The following is a 6,207-nucleotide window of genomic DNA, read 5'->3' as shown; positions in this document are numbered from 1 at the left end:
AATCCTAACAAAATATTTCATGAATGCCATAAATACCAATTAATTTCTAAATAATTTATAATGCCATAAAGATCTCTTCATCAATTTGAAGGACTAACTGCCCTTTTGGTGTTTAGGGATGGCGGGACCATCCTTGAGCAACGAAATTTGACTAACCCTAATTTTTGACCGACCCGAGTCATTCTACCTCTCAACATTATGCAATTTTCACACATGTGGCCGGACCCTGGCTTTTGGGGTTTCTACATATCTCGGGCTATACGAGAATTCAGGGATGTAACATCTTCCTGAGCGATTCATGCCTTGGGCCATGGCTGCTTGCATAGTGACTGATTCTTTGGGAGCGGGCACTATCTGTCATGCCACCTGAGCCACCAGCGGTGCTGGGACTAAGGTTCTGAAACTTGGTATAGCCTTTGGAATTTCTAGTGCCGGGATCAGGACCTTGAAATTGGGACAATCTTGGAGTCTGAGGGAAGGTACTGTTTGTTCAATGGACTTAACCGTTATGGTGACCAATTCCCTGGAAACTTCCCAGTCTTCGTCCTTTTCAATCATGTGGACTCCATTGTTTTCATGGTTGGTCAACGGGTTCGTGTTTACATTGGGAGCTGTGTTTTCCAGGATAAACTCCCCCTTGTCAATCACATATTAGATCTTATGTTTGAGATTTATGCAGACTTCTGTGCTATGCCCATTGCCCTCTGAATGATAGGCGTAAGTCCGATCGGCCCTGAAAAACCTATTCCCGAGCTGAGCCAGTTTTGGAGGGACTTTTTGGATTAAACCTGCGGCGTGTATCCTTTCAAAGAGTCGAGCCCTCGGCTCAAGCATTATTTTAAATTCTCTCGCTGGCTTTCTCTCGAAAGCAAGATGTGGAGCATTGTATGCTGGTGGTGGTGGTTGATTTGGTAGTGTGGTGGGTTGTTTTACGGTGGGTGGTAATCATGGGCTACTGTCTGATAATTCTGTTATGGTGGTCTATAGGTTTGTTGTGGTGGTACTTAGTAAATAGAAGCGGGTACTCAGGCACTTGGTGGAGCCACATAAGTTGATTCAGTGGTGGTAAAGCTTGGTTGTGCATAAAATATAGGCATAGGGCTGTTAAGTGAAGTCGGGTAATTGACAGGGAGTGGAGTTGGTAGAGAATATTGTGCTTCTTCCCGCCTTTTAGGGTCTACGCTTGGTATGTGGGATATGCTCGCCACGTCCTCTTTCTTTTTACGGAAGACTCCCGCAGTGTCACGACCCAGCTAGGGGCCATGACTGGTACCCGGAGTTGGCTACCGAATACCACCTATCATACTGACTTTAATACTCAACCTATACACACATAAGCTTCAAGGCTTGACTTATAATAAACTGCTCATGAATTACTTCCAAAACACACACACACACACACACATATATATATATATATATATATATACGTAGGCCCTCATGGCTATCAAAATGATATACACTGAGATGTCACCTATTAGCTATAATCCATACGTATGTAACTACGAGCCTCTAACTGAAGTGCTGAACATGAGGACGGGACAGGACCCCGTCATGCCCGAATATATACACAAAAGAATACATCAAAACTGTACCTCCGGAATAAAGGGGTGCTCCTGTGTGTCAGCTGAATGTGCTCCTAAGGATCTAGGTCGTCCCCCTGTCTACCTGTGGGCATGAACACAGTGTCCAAAAAGAAAGGACGTCAGTACGAACAATGTACTGAGTATGTAAGGCATATATGATAACATGGTAAGGAAATACAGAAACATAAGGAAAGTAACAACTGTGATTGCTTGCCTCTGGAGACGGATCATGCATGCTCACTTACATCATAATCAACATCATGTCATGTATGCATACACACATATATATAACTATCTGAATCATCTATCGTCAGTATCCCGCATCCGGGCATCCCGCGTCCGAGACGATCATCTCAAGCTGCCCACTAGTGGTGCTGCCTGTGCCACGTAGACACGGTGTACAAGCCGCCCACCTTAGCGGTGCTACCCGGCCATATAGGCACGGTGTAATCATCCTAATATACTCAACATGAAACATGCATAGGGGTTCAAGTGAAAGTTATAGTTCTATCGGAGTGACGTAAGGTCGGTACCCTCCGATTAGATTATGGATATCATGATCATATTCGTCTTCATAGCACTTCTCTTATCTTCGCCTCGTAAGAAGCCTTTAGAAATCACGGACTTATGAATTCTTGGAAATTAGGAAAGACATAGATAAATAGAGAGAATCATGTCATAGGATTCATGCCTTAGAAAGAAAGGGCTAGCCTCACATACCTTTATATCTCCTTACTCTATCAACTAGATGACTTCTTTCCGGCCCGCGATTCTACATTCAAGAATATTCATACTAAAATTAGATAATCGGCAATGTTCGCAAGCTTAAGCTAAATCAATTAAGGGCTAATAAAAATTGGGCAACATTTCTCTTGTTTATACAGCTTCCCCATATAGCAAACAACTCCCAAACATCAATAACAACGCTACAATATCATTATCAATAGCTTTTATCAAACTATACATTTTCCAATTCTCATAATTCCACTTCAAATCCATCCATAGCCATGGCCAACACTCTCCGTCATGTCCGTTTACACACAGTGATTCTTCCACACTCACAATAATATTTACAACAAAACCATAATCATAACATGCCAAGAACTATGATTCAACCCAAGTTGTCACTCATGAATACTACTATTTCCACATTTGAACCCCGCTTTCTATCCTCTTCTATAATTCAAGTTTCTCAACCATCCAATACTCTTAATAGCATGAAATAATCATAAAAATCACCTTTGAATGTGTAGGAACGGGTTTTGGTTGGGGTTGCTTCACTTGGAGAAAACCCTTGCTTCAATTCCAAAGGAATTTCTAACTTCCATAACCCTAGCAAGCTTCCATATACTTGATTTCCCTTGAATATTAGTGTTTGATCTTTGGTTTCCCTTGAATTTATGTTGAAGAAGTGTATGGAATAGTCTATAAGTTTGGAGTGAAGTGGAGAAGTGAAAAGAATGAGAAAATAAGAGTGGGAACATGTATTTATACTTACAACTTGTCCAGCCCGTCGGGTACTATACAGACCACTTGTACGTCGGTATAACCATGTACGGTCCGTATAAGTGTTCGTGGTTTACCACCATGGAAAAACTTCTTTCTGTTAGGTTATACGGACCCTTATATGGTCCGTATAAAGTTATATTGTCCGTGTACGGTGACCGTGTAACTCACAACTTTTCCGAAGTTGTTCTCGTCGTTTCGTTTGATCTCCAATCCTTATACAACCTTCTTGACACTTGTTTAATACTTCATTAATGATATAAACATCCCTATAACTCATCCTCAAGTCCTTACCAACAATTCTTAATGCAATAATTTACGAAACCTTTCCTAAACCCCACTTATACTTCACTTATCCTTATCAATCCTTATGTCATCAATTCATATGACTTCAAAATCTTAACGTATGCATTCTAAGACTACTAAATATCCTTCTTATAGTCTTGAGAAATTTCTGTTATCCTTAAGCTCGCGTTGGTTCATTCACTACACGATGACATGAAATTTCTAAGGTGTAACACGCAGTGGCTTGTCCAAATGCCTTGTTGAAGACGCTAATGATCTTACCAGCCTTGAGACCATCTTCTATGGCCTCTCCCATCTTGACTAATTCAGCAAAAGGCCTCTCGGACATGGACAACATTCTGTCATAGAAGTCTGGTTCCTGTGATCTGATGAATACGGAGACCGAGCACACTGGTCTTCGATCGGTCTGCTCTATTTGCGTAGCACGCTGTTCGGCGCTGCCTTATTAAAAACCTTGCCGGAAAACCCCCTTCGGGACAAAAACGGTTGAAGGGAAAAAGAGTGCAACACGTGCTTTCAGTCTTAAGTCTATGACACTCGGGTTTCCATTGTGCAGCTCCCGATGCCCATTAGGTTGTATGCCTGCATGGTCACTTATTCATTCAAACAAAAAAAAGGTTATTCGTACCTTTAACAATAATACCTCTTTAGGTGTGCCACGTTCCAGTTATTTTTCAATTGTTTTCCGTCTTCGTTCTCAAGCTGATAGGAACCTTTCCCAGTTATTCCGGTGACTCGATATGGCCCTTCCCAATTTGGGGCTAATTTTCCTTCGTGAGAGTTCTTGGTGTGGAGTGTGACTTTCCTCAGCACCAAGTCCCTAATCTGAAAATGCCTAAAGTTATCCTTTCGGTTATAATATCTTTGCATCCTTTATTTTTGTGCGGCTATCCAGGTATAAGCAGTTTCTCTCTTTTTGTCCACGAGATTCAAACTAGGAGACATTACTTCACGATTCGAGTCTTCAGTGGCATATTTGAATCTTAAGACTGGTTCACCAACTTCGACGGGTATTAGAGCCTCGGCTCCATATAACAGGGAGAATGGAGTTTTCCCGGTGCTTGATCTTACCGTCGTGCGATAAGCCCATAAGACCTCGGGCAGAACCTCTTTCCACCGGTGCTTAGAGCCGGTTAATCTTTTCTTTAGATTCTGCAGTATAATCTTATTGGTAGATTCAGCTTGGTCGTTCGCGCTTGGGTGATATAGGGTGGACAAGATCTTCTTGATCTTGTATTCTTCGAAAAACTTGCTAACCTTGCTGCCTATGAACTGCTTCCCGTTATCGCATGCAATTTCTGCGGGTACCCCGAATCGACAGATTATACGGTCATAAATGAAATCAATCTCCCTGACCTTCTCGAGTGCCTGTGCTTCAACCCATTTAAAGAAATAATTAGTCATAAGTAAAATAAATTGTGTCTTACCTGGGGCCCATGGCAAAGGCCCCACTATGTCCATACCCCATTTCATGAATGGCCATGGAGAAAAGACCGGATAAAGATCTTCCCCGAGTTGGTGTATTGACGGAGCGTGCCTTTGGCATTCGTTGCACTTTCGAGCGAAGGCTTTGGCGTCCTCCTCCATCTCATTACAATAGTAACCCGCTCTGATCAGCTTGCAGACTAGTGAGTCAACTCCTGAATGGTTTTCGCAAGTCCCCTCGTGAATATCTCTCATAACGTAGTTGGTTTCTCCCGGCCCTAGATATCTCGCCAAGGGGCCGTGGAATAACCTTCGGTATAACTGGCCATCGACCAAACAAAATCTAGCTGCTTTGGTTCAGAGGGCCCTTAATTCCTTGGCATCAGACGGTAGCTTTCCTATTTGAAGATAGTTTATGTATTTGTTCCTCCAATCCCAAGTGAGGTTGGTCGAGTTTATCTCGGCGTGACCGGTCTCGATGACCAATCTCATCAACTCCACCACAGCTCCAGAATTGAACCCATCCGATTCTACCGATGATTCCAAATTTTCAAGAGCATCTGCCTCATTATTTTGATCTCGAGGCACGTGTTCCAATATTCATTCCTTGAACCGGCGAAGGATAACTTGTAGATTTTCTAGGTATCTCCGCATTCGGTCGTCCTTGACTTCGAATGTTCCATTCACTTGGTTGACCACCAGGAGAGAATCGCACTTGACCTCTATGATTTCGGCTCCCAAGCCCTTATCCAGTTCTAAACCTGCAATCATAGCCTCATACTCGGCTTCGTAATTAGTCAAATCAGTAGATCTAATAGATTGTCTTATTATGTCACTCGAGGGAGGTTTGAGAACGATCCCTAACCCGGACACTTTTATATTAGATGCACCGTCTATGTAAAGGGTCCAGATTCCCGAACTAGTCCCCGAGGTAAGAAGCATCTCTTTATCAACATCGGGGATCATGGCCGACGCAAAGTTGGCCACGAAGTCCGCCAGTATTTGGGATTTAATAGCAGTTCGTGGTCTATATTCAATATCATACCCGCTAATCTCTACAGCCCATTTTGCTAATCGGCCAGAGAGTTCGGGTTTATGCATGACATTCCTTAAGGGGTATGATGTTACGACGCATATGGTATGACATTGAAAGTAAGGTTTTAATTTTCTAGATACGCTCAGTAAAGCCAAAGCATGTTTTTCTAAATGCGGGTATCGAGTTTCAGCGTCACCTAGGGTTCTGCTTACAAAATAAATCGGGTATTGCGTACCTTCTTCCTCTCGAATAAGGACACCACTTACCGCTATCTCAGACACCGCCAAGTACAGATACAACTGTTTGTTCGCTTTTGGCGTGTGAAGCAAAGGCGGGCTTGATAAGTAC

The sequence above is a fragment of the Lycium barbarum genome, chromosome 12 (genome assembly GCF_019175385.1).
Source record: "Lycium barbarum isolate Lr01 chromosome 12, ASM1917538v2, whole genome shotgun sequence".
NCBI classification, from domain to species: Eukaryota; Viridiplantae; Streptophyta; class Magnoliopsida; order Solanales; family Solanaceae; genus Lycium; species Lycium barbarum.
This window is presented reverse-complemented; position numbering follows the sequence as displayed.